This window comes from Protopterus annectens, chromosome 9.part0 (assembly GCF_019279795.1).
Source record: "Protopterus annectens isolate FY-2018-M chromosome 9.part0, PAN1.0, whole genome shotgun sequence".
Classification (NCBI taxonomy): Eukaryota; Metazoa; Chordata; order Ceratodontiformes; family Protopteridae; genus Protopterus; species Protopterus annectens.
In genome coordinates, this window is record NC_056743.1 from 571,324,710 (window position 1) to 571,339,709 (window position 15,000).

The following is a 15,000-nucleotide window of genomic DNA, read 5'->3' on the forward strand; positions in this document are numbered from 1 at the left end:
TTTTTATAGCTTGCAAGCCCCCACTCCCCTGCTAAATTAATATACCAACTCCAAGATTACACTAGTGTGGAAATCTGTTAATTTCCTGTTCCATGCTGTAGGGTGATCTCCATTCAAAACATTCAAAGTTTCAAAACTTCTTTCTTATGGTCTCAATCATTTGCAGTTTTGAAACTTCGAGCTTGTGCAAGGAATCCATATGTGTATATGATATAAATATATAAATTCTTTTAGAAAATTAGAGAGAGTGAGTATGGTTGTTGAATTAGTAGCATTATTTGGACTGTTATCTTTCCAGAGACATTTTGGCCTATATAAGAGGGAATCATGTTTGATTTTGAGTATATTAACTTATGTTGTCTAATTACTTGTAGAGTAAATTTGCAGAGTTGGGTGTTTCATTGTGAGGTGAATGGAGGCTGTATTTCCATGTATGGCAAACATCAGTCTTGAGTCCTAGCTTTTAACGTGCATGTTAGCCAAAGGTTATGATTAGGTTTCTTCAGCCGAGATGATGGAGAAGAATTTGACTTTACTACTATTGCTAAGTGTTTCATTAGCATAAGTTGAATAAAGAGAGATAAGAAATGGGAACCAGTCTTATGTGGAAAGGTAAGATTTAGGTTTGTTAGCTTGGGATTTAGCCGTGAAGGAAATGAGTTTCGGAGGGAATTTAAGAAATATGTACTGTGTATGGAAGCTGATAAGGCAGTGATATCTAAATGCCGGTTGGTATACTACAATTGGTGAAAAAATAGCTAGATAGATCATTTGTGATTTTTAGATGTAGGACAGAGTGGTGGGAAATTTTAAAATTGGTTAAAGTAATTTGTTGTACCAGTTGTATAAGATTTAGACAGTTTAGGAATTCAGGCATATTTTAGAGAGAGATGAGTAGTGCTACAATAAAGTCAATACATTTTTGCATTTGAGAGTAGCGACACTGATGTTACAGACGCACCTTTCAACTGTGCAGATTTTCACAGAATGGCCAGATTTTTGCCTCATTTTCTTGGTCTGTTCCTCAAAAAAGTTTTGCTTTTTTGGTAAGTCTTTGAGTGTTGAAGTGAGAATGACAGCCATCTGAGTTTCAGACTTCATACTATTTGGAAAATTCATGCTTATGCAAAACATTTTCCTCTGTTAACTTTCTAAGTTTATGAGCAATAGTTAAAAACTGTCTGTTTTTGGAGGGAAAGGCTTTGTCCAAATTTCTTGTTTTAAGAGTTTGAGAGGTATGGTTGTGGATTAGCGTTTGATTTTATTTTTCATGGAAGAGAGAAGTTGAAGATAGGCCTCTGCAAGGTGATAAAGATTGTTATTGGTGGAAGTGATTTTAATTAATAACCAGTTAGGATTTTAGTCTAATGTGAAATTTGCCTGAGATAGTATTTGTATGTTTAGATTTGGATATAAAAATGGTTCCTGCTTTATTTCTCAGATCTTTCATAAAAGATATAATGATAGCCTAGGATGAAGTGGTGGATGGAAGGGCTGTCATTTTGAAATAATTCTCTGACAGCAAAATATTCTGGATTTTGTCGTGTGATGAATGTACTAATTTGGTCAAGTTTATTTCCAAGGCTTTGTGTGTTCATTTGGAAGTGGGATAGAAAGTGCATGTTGGTTAGGTTAATCTTATTTGATGGTTTCATAATGGAGTTTATCCACTAATCTGAATGGGAAAAAAGAGGAGGTTATGTTAGCGAAGTTGTGTTGATGGTCTAAGTGAGGACTGAAATGGTGTTTGTAAAAAGGGGAAAGTGGCTGGTTCTAGATAAAAGTTGGGTAGTAAAGGGGGGTTGCATTTTGTTTTATTGATAAGTTTGATTGTGTGGAAACTGGGAGTAAAAATGTGTCCTGTGTTAATGAAGTCAGAAAGGGCACGATGACCTTGGTATATAAATTAGCGAAAACAGTGTAGTATTGACTGGTGTTAGGGATAAGAGTAAAATAACAGGTGTTTGGGATAACGGTAAAATTTCAGCTAGCATTGAAGTAACACTCTCCAGGAATCTGTAGTACACTCTAGATATCAGTTGTTTGTTATTGTCAAACAAGAATATTAGCTGCATAAGCTGTTTTTGTAAAATAAACTATTACAAGTGTTGTACATTACTTTGACCTATGACCTATGCATTACGTATTATTAGTGATCTTAACCGTTGTCTAATCTTATTGCTGTTTCTGCTGTCTCTAACTCTTTATTTCCCATCTCTCCTATTCTGAACTCTTTTTCACTCTCATTTCTACCTCACCTGTAATACTTCTAATCTCATACATTTCCTTTTTTCAGATAAACCTACCTCTAACGAGAGCAGCCTAAAGAAGAAGAAGAGGTAAACCTGCTTGAGTCCCTAAACAAATTAACAGCCATCTGTCTTAGTGGCTGTCAGCAAAGTGACCCATGTTTTTTCCCTCTCGACAAACAAGCCCTTCACTGCCAGCAGATAGCCTGTGGTCTTATACCTGACACTACATCGCAAAGTATGTCTTAAATAAAATGTTTTAATGTGTATCTGCTAAAATGTACTGTCATACTGAAGTGAAAAGGGCTGTTAATAACCAACAAAACCTTCTAACCCTCCCCCAAAACACCTAAGACTACCTCTTATACATTGCACTCACTTACTTGCAATACCTCTTTACATATAGTACATCGAGAAAACTTTAATTCATTTTATACTCTCTTTATTCTTCTCACATTTCTCAAAGTTTCCTAACTATTGACAACAAACTCAACTTCGAGCAACATGTTCTCAGTACAATAAAAAAAAACACATTTTAAGCTGGGCAAACATTATATTCACAAACTCGTATGTAGACAAGCCAACCAGAATAAAACTGGGAAGTACCCTACTTATCCCATCTCTCCTTTATGGAAGCCCCATTTTCACAAACCTTCACTCATCTCTTGGTAATAAACTTAAATTAAGTTACTGTTAAATAGCAACATTTGCTTTTGGGATGCAGAACCACACTCGCCATTGCCAGGCCATTCTGGATTTGAATTGGCTTGATTTTCACCAATACCTACATTTTACCCAACTAACCCTTGCCCACAAACTGATATACAGTCTCAACAACTGCCCTGCTCTTAATTCTGTTCTACAATCCTACATACCATCCTGCAGTCTTCGGTCTTCTAATAAACAACTTTCACCAATAACCAAACCCAACAAAAGAGCTGGACAAACCTATGTTCATACTGCACTGCCCGAATATGGAATGCCCTGCCTTCCCCTGTTACTGAGCTAGACTCAATAAAAGCATTTAAATCTGCAATAAAATGACACTACCTCAGTAATCACACCTTTCCCTGTACATATAACTATAAGCCACCATAATCAAAGCTTTAACATCTCCTCCTCCTTTCCCCTTTTTAAGTAATTTTGGACACATGGCTATGAACTTTCTCTATAACAACAAACTTTACAAATCTGTCTACTTCTAGGTAATGTATAGAAGGAATTGTTTGCTTTGAACCAAAACTACATTATTACTCAAATGCTTTTAGTATTAATGTACTTTGTATTATATTTCTTGTACCAATGCTATTCTTCAATGCTTTAACTATTAATGTACTGTGCATATTTCAGGTGCCACTGTAATTTTTTACTGTTTATGCTTTTCTTCTATTTTATCTTTAAAATACTTTGTAATACGAAGACCTACATCTGGAATATTTCTCCCCGGGCGTCTGCTGAAAATTGGCGTCATTCCAAGTCGGACTTTCCCGGTAAACAAATGTTAAATAAAATAAATAATACATTTTCAGTGGAGCTCTTCTCCCTGGGCCTCCACTGAAAATGGGTTTCTGACCCAGTGGACTTTCCTGGTAAACAAATGTCAATAAATAAATAATAACTGAAGCTGATACATACAAAGTCAAGTTTTAGTCAAGGTAAAAGCAAAGAAATAAGCAATTTTTCAAAATGTGGTTGAGGTGAAAGCAAAGAAGGAAATGATTTGTCAAATGTTGCTTTAGGTAAAAGCAAAGAAGGAAAAATGTCAAAGTGGGTTGTAAACAGTTGAAGCTACAAATGTTTGATACATGTGTGGGAGAGGTTTGTTAAGTTTATATGGGGAAAGTAACTGGTGTGGAGGGAAGATGGGATTGAATGCAAAAGACATTTTGATTGGCTAATGTTGCAGTGCTGTGCTGTAGAATGCAAGAAAGTTGTGAGCAAAGAAAGCGATGTGTGGAATGATAGGACAGGCTGAAAAATAAAATGGAGGGTTAGTCTGGTTATGGCATAAGGTTGGAGTGGAGATGTTTGGAGCAGCAGTGGCATTGGCAGTAGTAAAAGCCAACTAAAGAAACCATGTCTTGAAGGGAATATGTCTTTAAAAGCTAAGTCTTTGAGAGTAGAAGGGTGTGTCACAAAAAGTAGGTGGGAAGCAGAGGAAATAAATTTACTATCTTAAGACTGGCTAGAAAACTTGAGTTTCGGATGGGAACAAACTGGGCAACACCTCCTGTAACAGAGTGGCAGCTGATCAGTCTATGCATTTGCAGAGCTGACAGACATAGGCAAAGCTGTAATTATAAGGTAAGGAGGATCACAAAGTGTGAAACAGAATTTTACATAAATAAAATGAACATCATAGCTGGATAATGTACTACTTCCACAGGGCCATCCATAACAGTATGATGTTTGTGCTACTTCCACAGGGCCACCCATAACAGTATGATGTTTGTGCTACTTCCACAGGGCCACCCAGAGCAGTATGATGTTTGTGCTACTTCCACAGGGCCACCCAGAGCAGTATGATGTTTGTGCTACTTCCACAGGGCCACACAGAGCAGTATGATGTTTGTGCTACTTCCACAGGGCCACCCGGAACAGTATGATGTTTGTGCTACTTCCACAGGGCCACCCGGAACAGTATGATGTTTGTGCTACTTCCACAGGGCCACCCGGAACAGTATGATGTTTGTGCTACTTCCACAGGGCCACCCGGAACAGTATGATGTTTGTGCTGCTTCCACAGGGCCAGCCAGAACAGTATGATGTTTGTGCTACTTCCACAGGGCCACCCAGAGCAGTAAATTTCCAAGGTCTGAATCTCTCACTTTTCTTTACTTGCGTTGCAACCCAGCTGTATTCTTGATCAGTTTATTTGGAGCCTCCACCCACTATCTGTAGAATGTGCAACTCCATAAATTACATCTTTAGAAACTTCAGCAATGACATTTCCTCATCTATAACGTACTCAGAAATGTCGTGCCCTCCAGTTTATGTAGTGTCACAACTACTGCTACCAATAAGTTCTTTCATTGAGGCATTTGTCTTGATGACTACAAACACTGTTTGGGCATCATTGTTCCATTTTGATTTAAATTCCTGTTGCATATCAGGTGTGTGTGTGTGTGTGTGTGTGTGTGTGTGTGTGTGTGTGTGTGTGTGTGTGTGTGTGTGTGTGTGTGTGTGTGTGTGTGTGTGTGTGTGTGTGTGACACTTAATTCTGCCAGCTGTTTAGTGATCCTTGACATCACCTGCACATCACCATCTGCTTTTTTGTTTCCTTTTCTTGATTCCAACTGTGCATTAGTACAGCCTTTGCACTATGATATTAAGCTTGGTAGTTTTAAGTGAACATGGTACCACTTCCCTAAGTATTTTGCTTGCTCAGTTTAGATAGCTTGAATGAATCCATTAGGGCAGGTCTTATGCATACAAGTACTTGTGGGTGACCAGGAGACCTGAAGCAGTATGTAATGAATGGCAGTTAGAGTGAGAATTCACTTACTGGTCCTACAGCAAAGTGACCTGACACTTTAAATCATAAGGTTCCCCAAACTAGAACATTGCTTCCACAAGATCCACCTCTTATTGAAACTGTACTTTTTTGTTTTACATTTGTGGGCATATACTTAGACACACTCCTTACTTTTTCAAAACTTGCATGCAAACATTTGTTTTAAATAAAGTAATAGGCCACTTCTGCTTCTGTGAATCCAGGAGATGCTACAGGTGATGGTATCTTTGTACAGTTTGTCAAACAGGGTCCTTTAATGATTTTTTCCTAGGCTGTAATCTTGTGTAGAACTCCACGGTCAGATTTATTCTCCCCACTTATTATGAACATTACTGCTTTACTTTACAGAGGCTCAACTGCATGCCCATGTCTTTTGTCATTAAATTCTGTACATGTATGTTAACATTTAAATTTTTAATTTTCTCCTCCTCCACCCGGCATGTATATGAGCTCTTGTTAAACTCATAATCATGTCAGAAGCTTTAGTAGTAACATCTTAGATAGGTTGTCTCATGCTCTTTGGATGTTTTTCCCCCACGTGCTTTATTTGCCATGTATCGGTAACATCAGGCTCCCATTAATTATCTCCTTAATTGTTTTCCATCCTTCTCTGCTTCCCATACATTTGTCTATACACAGATTAATCCATAACTGGAAAGTTTTCCTCTGGAAAAAGCCCATAGGCTTACGAAGGAGCATGGACCACCATGCACCAGGAGTGGAATAGACCATGTTGGGGCAGTTATACTGGAGCCAGCATGTATTGTGTTCTGACTCCTCCCAAGCATGTTGAAAAATGCCCTAGGGTGGACTTGCACATGGAGGTTATAGGGGTATCATCCTGTTGCTTTGGTGATGTACCACTTCATTTCCCTGCCCAGTCCATTGCATATGGCTACCTCTGCTGCCAGATCTTGGTCATCATTTTGAACTATGACATCAAACATTTCCAGCATGATCCCATAGCCTCCACCATAATGGAGGCAAGCAGGCATATGTCTTGTCATTCCTGTTCCCCTGTCAGTTAACTGGTCACTGGTCACATCTGGGACACCCAGGTCATAGTCAGGGCTTTGTTCATCTGTAATATGGAGCCAGCCTCTTCTGCGTTTTGGTTGCTTAGTAATGTTATCCTTTCTGATCCCTAGTTATATATTCAGAATGTTCCTATTTCTGGTGTGCCTCTGTTTAATCTGCTTTTTCCTTACATAGCTTTGCCTTTCAGTCTGGTCCTAATACTATTTTATTGTTTTGAAACTCCTTTCACTGATTTGAGAACATACCTCACTCTTTTTACTGTACACAACTGTAAACAAGTTTTGTAAGATATTTTTAAAACAAATAACATTTTTCATTTGTGTTGATAATGATGTTTGTTTCTTATACATTACCCGAATCAGTCCTTGCCAAATACAGTCCCAAGGGAATGCAGTATTAAACATATATGACTACAAAATATTTAATGTTTATGTTTTCATAATTACACAAGATACCCTTAACCAGGCACCAAATATTTTATTTGCATTTTAGAGTAAGGAAGAATGTCCTAATAGTTCATTCACTGCAGCCTGAAAATAGGAAATTCCTTCTGAAGTATCCAGTCTGTCCTTCTATTTGCTGTAATGGCAATTTAGCTTGTGAGCTCTTGAGCTATGTAGGTGCAAGATATCACTTTTTTCTACTTTTAATTTTTTTACCCCGTTACAGATAATTCTTTTTTTTCGTTCTCATTCCGATTTTCTTTTGATTACCTTTATTTCCCCATTCTGGGACTTTTGTCCCGACATATGAGCTGCACTCACTCTAGTCACATATGAACTTTGCAATTGTGTAATATTATATACTTCAGCAGGTCTAACTATGAACACAGTTGTATGTGCTTTGCATTATTTGACTTATGTTTATCACTGGCTTTGTCTTAAGTAAACCATCTTTTATGGCTGTGTGACAGCCTCATTGTTTTGTTTTAGTAATTGCCACAAATGCAATGGAAAACTTATCAGTTTTCATCTGTGACGAACAGGGAAACAGAGTATTCTAGGAAGATAAGTTCTTAGAATGTGAGAGGTCTGGTTGTGACTTGTTGCATTCTGCAAAACATCTGCATTGCTGTCAGTCACACACAGTGACTGCAGAAAGAGACTGATAGGTCACATTTTAGTAAGCTTGCAGCTGACAGGAGATAACTTCGCAGGAACGTTGCTGTAAAATTAGAACAAATAAAAATACAGGAAGCCAAGCAGAAGTAAACTACTTTTTCATTCTCCCTTCCCTGGTAGCATTTTGGAAAGACCAAATGCAACATTTTATGATGATACTAAAATATGTTGACAAACCCTACTAGAATCATACTTCCTTTTGTAGTAGGAGTCTAAGCTCTTCATATCTGCAGCTGTATCTCCAAGAAAGTATACAAAAGGTACTAGCTACTCCAACTAAATGTGGCATGTTCAATTCTCACTGGAAACTCTTCCAGCTTCTGAATTTGGATCAGACACCCATTGGTGTGTATTTACACATCATAACATTACTGCGTTATTGACTACCTGTAGATACACTGAAACAGGGCTGTGAAACCGTTGTCCTTTAGTTACTGCTGCAGGGATACTGTGATGCTGCTAGCTGGGACACACACAGACACACCCACACACTCGTGCGCGCGAGCGTGTGCTATGTATGCACTTATGCCCCTGACTTGCACATACGCTATATTTCCTTCCTATTTTGTTTTAATGTGGAGAGAGAAAAACTGGAGCACTTGCTACTGCTTCTATTAATTAAAATGTACTTAACATTGTATTTCTCCAAATATATTTCCTAAATGCTCTTTTATTAATTGTCTGGGTTGGCGTAGTATCTGAGTTGGCTTCCTTGGTTCCCAGGTACTATACTAAATAGTAACCTACAATATAGTTGCCTTGTTAAGCTGTGCTTAGTATTGTTATCAGTGGTAATTTTTATAACCGTTTTTGTAATAGTAGTAGTAATCCTTTCTTTCCTAATAAACACACATGTTCCCCTTCGCGAACACACACAATGTTTAGGACAGGAGCTTGGGGTCCTTCCAGGTTTGGGACGGTGACTTACTGTCTTAAGATGGTGCATTGGTGGTAGCTTGTGGAAAGATGCCACCATCCATCTTTTTCTGGTTAGATGTCTGGCCTGTCACTCCTTTTGGGTTGGATAACTAGGCAGTTATTTCCCTCTGGGAATTGCTATGGCCATCCTTCCATTAGTCAAACAAGTGATCAGGTATCCATCTTATCGTACAGCTTTTTTATCTACTTTCCTGCCAAGGATTTAGTATTGAGCAGTGATTACTTCCATTGTTGCAGTACAGATTGTTTAAACCTGATCTGCACTGCATACAGCTGTGGAATGGTTGCTGAGCCCTTCTTAAATGGCTACATTTCTTCTTGTACCATGTCTGATAGAAGCAATGTATATATTATAAATCTGTTCCCACAGATGAGTTGGCCGTCATTGGTCACTTCTGAATTATTGAGTACCATTATTACTAACAACTTGTTCAGGCAAGGTGTTTCTTGCAAGCATTGTCATTAGTACCGATATTCTCTCTTAAGACGTCAATGACTCCTTAGAGGCTACTTCAGCACATTTTGAATCTGCATCCACTGCACCTAATTAGCCTTAGTCCATGAAGAGACTGGCAGAGTCAATGCAACTATGTTACCTTGGTGCATTTTACATTTCCGGTGAAGTCCAGTGATCTACTGGTGCACATGGTAATGCATTACAGATCATCTGATATCTAGTGCAGCTACTAGGGATATTCTTATCTGAGCCAGGCCACAATACAGAACTTCATGCAAGGAATTTCATTTTTTGTTATTCTTAGTTGCCCTTCATATAGACTAAATTGCTTTGAAATCATGATTACGATGACCATCTGTGAGCCACATAGCTTGCCGGCTTCTTAGTTTGCTATATGTCAAACATCACAGTCCATCAGCATTTCTACATAATTTAATTTTTTTACATTCAGTATTATGATTATAAGAATGGGGACCATTGTTGAGGATTTTCTGCATCCATAATGACTTTCCCATTCATGGACCAAATATAGCTACGTGGATTATGATCCATAACCATTACTAATTTATTTCAATGTAGCTACTGGTTAAATTTATTTGCTCGCTAGACCAGGCTAAGGGCATCTCTGCCTGCCTAGGTGTATACATATCCTGATTTGATTAGTCACCTTGAAGCAAAGATAATTTTTTAGTACTAACCTGTATTCTGGGTGGTAGAACAGTGTCCTTACCAAAAAGCTGAGGTATTTCATACTGCTCAGTTAGGCAGACACAGACTGTAGTATGTTAAGTGATTCAGCCAACATGATCCTGTTCTCCATTTCTCTTTAGGTTTATTTACAGTCCTCTTTGTATTTGTATGCTGAGAAATGCATTTAATGGCTGGACCAGGCCTCAGTATGATATCAGTTGTGATATATTATGAGGTCTGCTTTCCGTTAGCACAGCACAGCACCTATCTAATCTTGTCACTTTCAAAGTCAGTTCTTGTGAATGACATCTGCAATCTGAAATTTCATTTTTGTTAAAACAAATTCACACCTCTTTGCTATCTCATCTTTTGCAGGACTCTGAAGGTCATCCAAGTATTCTTTATTATTTCTGCTATGTGTCATCTAAATACCACTGCATATTGAGGATAAATCATTCAGAGTACCTGGTTCACTTCCTGTTTCTGCAGAAGTCTCTTCCAAAACTTAATGTTTTGGGATAATTATTTGTCGTTAAAAATTCTTACACTTCATTCATTCTTCCACCTCCCTCTGGAATTATGCCTGTTTACCATGGATCAAGCTCTGTCGCTGTCTTGAATGTAGAAAGTGTCTTCAGTTCTAAGCAGGAGATACAGTGCTGGTGCATAGTTCTGGAATATTCCCTATTTTACCTTAGTTAAATAATAGCACCTTGACTGCTGCTTTCACTCCATATCAAGTTTGACAGCACATTAGTATGTTACAGCTTTTGTAGTTTCATGTATACCTTAGGTCTAAGATGATGAGGTACTTTTTTCTTTAAAACCAGGATGGGATCAGCAATCATTCGGTCTTTGAATTCATGCCACTTAATGCTCCTTTCTGTTTGGCAAAATATGTGACTGCTAGCTGCTGCAAGTTTGTTAGACTTTTTGGCTACTAATTGTAGTTTGTATGACACACTTTTACTTCCTGCATCCGGCATTTTCATATGGTTTGAACCATAGCTTTAAATTATGTTCCCTCCCTTTGCATTTTTTTTTTTACTGTTCTTATACAGTTTGAATATAGCTGTTTTTGGCTTCATATTCTACACTCTCTTTTGATTTAAATCAAGACATTAACTTCATGTGACAGCTCCTTCACATCAAAATCATACTTGCTTTATAGAGTTTACAGAGGTGGTGTTAACAGCACATTTCAGTGCATCGTGCTATTATTCTAATTTGTCTTTTTTTTTTTTTTCTTTGATGGAGCAATTCAAAATTAATTGGGGTTTGATGCCTCCCTAAATTTTTTTTGTTACAATTTCTTTAAATGATTGTTCAGGTAGCATAACTGGTACTACCAAACTGCACATTACATTTTACAACACTGGAATTCTTTGCCACCTGAATGTTAATGGTTACACTGCATTTTAATTCTTTTAATATGAGTGGTAGTGTTGAAAGCATTAGTATGCCCAACATACTCAGACATTTAAAAACTGCATTCATGATCAGCCATATTTGTCAGCTGTGGGAAGAAAAGTTCAAGAAACATTAATGTCATGAAAACCGGAGACGTCCATTGTTCCAAAGTATGTACTGGTGATATTACAGATTTTTTAACAAGGGACGTAAATCCATGGTGAAATTGTTTTAGTACCCATAGGGAATGGTAAATTGGAAATTGCTGAAGTTCATGTAAGAAGTTGGAGGAATTAAGAAAATGAGAGTTATTATTGGGAAGAATTGTGATTTGGTGATATTTGGTATACTTTGGTACATGTTAAACAGAAATATGGTCTCCTGTTCTCTCTCTTTTTTTTTTTTTTCTGTTTCTTCGTTGAAGGTTGCAAGCCAGCATGTAAAACTCTACTGCCAATCATTACACACACACACACACACACACAGTGGAATACAAATTGACATAGTAAACACAACTAGTATGTCTGGAAATTTTAAATAGAGGTTTTGGGGAAGCCTAGTCAATCCTAGGCTATATAATTAAAATATAGGTAGATGAGACAATGTGGAGTTGGGATTTTTACCAGGATATGCAACCAAGTATTAGCAATTTAGGATATTTGCATGGGAGTACCCAGACAAATATTTTTATACTTTTCAATGATTAAGAAGGATATCTGTGAATATGAGTTTACTCACCTTTAAAAAAATTGTGCTATTTGTATAAATAGGTAGAACTTGAGTGTTTAATATTGCTGTATTATGAAAAAGATTTGCATTGCACTAAGGTGGGGAGGCAATGTTTCTATTTTTGCTATTTGGTAAGAAGTCATGAACACAAAGTTAGAAATTAGGAGTCCGTTACAACTCCATAAGCATGGATAGAATCTCTGTGATACTAATTGTGTGTATAAATTCTAAACTGTTATCTAACTGACTGGATTGACTAGAGTGGAGGAGTTTTATTTATTTATTTATTTTTTTTTTATTGTAAAGAATATCTACCTTCACTGACACACACCAACTGAATTCATGTCCTTTTTTATGTACAGTTTATTCTATATGTTATTGCTAATGAAGATTCATTTAATTCACTTGGTTAGCTGATATTTGGGTTTGTTGGATCTCAACTAAAAAAACAAAAACGTATAAATGGTTAGGTGTTAATGTGTAACACATTGAAAGAACAGCATTCAGCATATTTATAGTATATAACCGGTATACTCAGTTGCATTGCCTTAGGAACATGTTTGTTTTATGTTTTTTTTCTTGACTTTCAGTTTTTCGTTTGGTTATTATCATGAGTTGAATTCTTATGTTGTTCGGTGAAGTTGAATGGAATAAGAAAGCAAGTAAATAAAGTCAGAACATATCAAGGGCAGCTTTGATATCTTATTAGTTAATACACAATATGATTCAGAGCATTGTAAACTCAGTTGATAATATGCATTTCATAATCTTAAAATGTACTATAGATTAGACTCCTGTACAGGTGTCAAATGATGACAGCTGAGGAAAACCTTCTCTAACACAGCTATAGTCAGCAGCTGAAAAAGTAAGCTATTTAAACCTGTATAATAACTGTTTTTCCCACATAACTGACTGTAAGTGTGGCATGCATATTTAATACATATGCTGCAGATATATACAGGGAGGTAGAGGTAACAGATTTAAATACAACTGATAGAATGAACTAGTATATAGTCATTAGAAGTCTACAAACTAACAAGAGAAACTAGCATGTATGCACTGCTTACTAATTTGCATTGTTGACTAGACATTCTGAAATACATTTGTACGAGTTCTTCAACCTTAACTAACTTTACCTATCTAATCTTAAGTATATTGCTGTGAAAAACCTTAAAGTAGAATTCATCTCGCACTAAGAGACTGTTGCCTTTTATTCTTGAATTCTCAGATTGGAGAAAGCTGCAAGCATATTGCAATTATAAAGTAAAAGAAATGTATGCAAATAAATGCCTACATGTGGGTATGCTAATCAAAGGAGAGGAAAGCTTTCTATCATCCAACACTATTTTAAGTTCTCTACCTCACAACTGCTATTATTTAAGCTTGGTGCTGTTATGTTTTGCCTTCAGATTTACGCCTGCTTCTCCCAGATCAGTTGATTTTCTTAAAGCTAGACCTAAACTAATTATGTTTCAAAATTTTGTATCACTAAATGTTTGGGTTACAGCATCTTAAAAGTCTGTGTTTGAAAATTTAAAAGTAAGGATAATCCTGTTTTGAAAAAGTATTAGAGCACTCCTCATTCTGACAATGTGCTGGGATTTTTCAAAGGCTGTCACTACAAATTTTAAATATATAACAGTGAAAAGAGTGGTACCACCCACTCAGTCACTCACTCTCTTTCTGTCTGTCTCCATGAAATATCACATCATGCTGGTACAGCGGTCTGGGGGTTGTACAACTTGGAGAATAGATAGTGGGTTCACAGGCTAAAAGAAAATTAACATATTAGTAGAAGTTTCTTCACATTATGTTTCGATGTGGAGTAATGCTCCTTTAATTAGGTTTATTTATAAAACAAAACAACAACAAAAAATAGTAAACGGATTCTATGTGAAATAGTAATGAGGGTTATATAGGTTCATAGGATAATACTAAACTATTTGCCCGGAGTCCCTTCTAAGCCTAGCCAAGAATTTCACCTATGTTCCCATGCTTGATACGGAGATGGAGTGTATTCCACAGATGGGGCAGGCTTTGGTACACAAATCTATCCTGCTGACAAGTTCTGTTAATGTTACAGACCAGGTTAAGGCCTTGCTTGTGGGTTGCGCGAGTGGAGTTTGTCTTGCGTATATGCAGCAACTCCATCAAGGCTGGGTCTCAGATGGCCTTGTTTGCCAGACACAGGTCACCTCTGACCAGTCTGTACAAGACTGAGTAGAAGGAACATGGCTTTTATATAGGATAGGCGTTTTGAGATGCTGGATTTTCCTTGTCAGGATCCTGTGTGGGGTCTCCAGCTGTTGCATGTGCTTGGCAAGGTACATGCCAAAGGGGGCATTGTACTCGATAATGGGTCTGATAAGGGCGTAGTACAGAGATGTTATGACCTCCTTGTTCCTGGACGAAATACTGAGCTGGGCCATGTAGAAAGCCTTCCATACAATGGAAACAACGTTGCGGTCAAAAGTCAGGTTGCTTTAAACCTGGGTGCCAAAGTCCCTCATGACTGATTGCATGCCTAGTATATTGTTAATAATGTGATAATTAGTGGGGATGCCATTTTCCCCAAATGGGATAATGATGCATTTCTTGGCATTCAGTTTGAGACTATGCTTCTGGCACCAGTCATTAGTTTGGGTAAGGCCCTCTTGGAGGATGTTCACATGACTAGGGGAATTTAAGACGGCACCAAGCTTGCTGTCATCTGCAAACTTGGTCAGCCACAGACCACTGGTTTTGATTTGTACCTCAGAAAATGATATCTCAAACAGTAGAGGCCACAAGACAGATCCTTGGGGTACACTGCTTATTACGGGTCTACTACTAGAGGTGGCTTCCCCTATTTTG

The 15,000-nt window shown here is 37.5% G+C and overlaps 1 protein-coding gene across 3 annotated transcripts in view; it reads left to right on the plus strand.

The window, feature by feature from the left end:
• The window catches only part of RASSF2 (Ras association domain family member 2), a 228,946-nt gene that overhangs the window by 4,648 nt on the left and 209,298 nt on the right, over positions 1–15,000 (plus strand). The window contains exon 2 of one of the 3 annotated variants that reach the window (XM_044083102.1): positions 2,297–2,339. The exons of 1 other annotated variant lie outside the window; for it this stretch is intronic. The gene's annotated coding sequence lies outside the window, so the exon portion shown is untranslated. Of the gene's footprint in view, positions 1–2,296; positions 2,340–2,359; positions 2,488–15,000 lie in introns of those variants that run through there. One more of the 3 variants, XM_044083103.1, reaches the window with a different exon arrangement.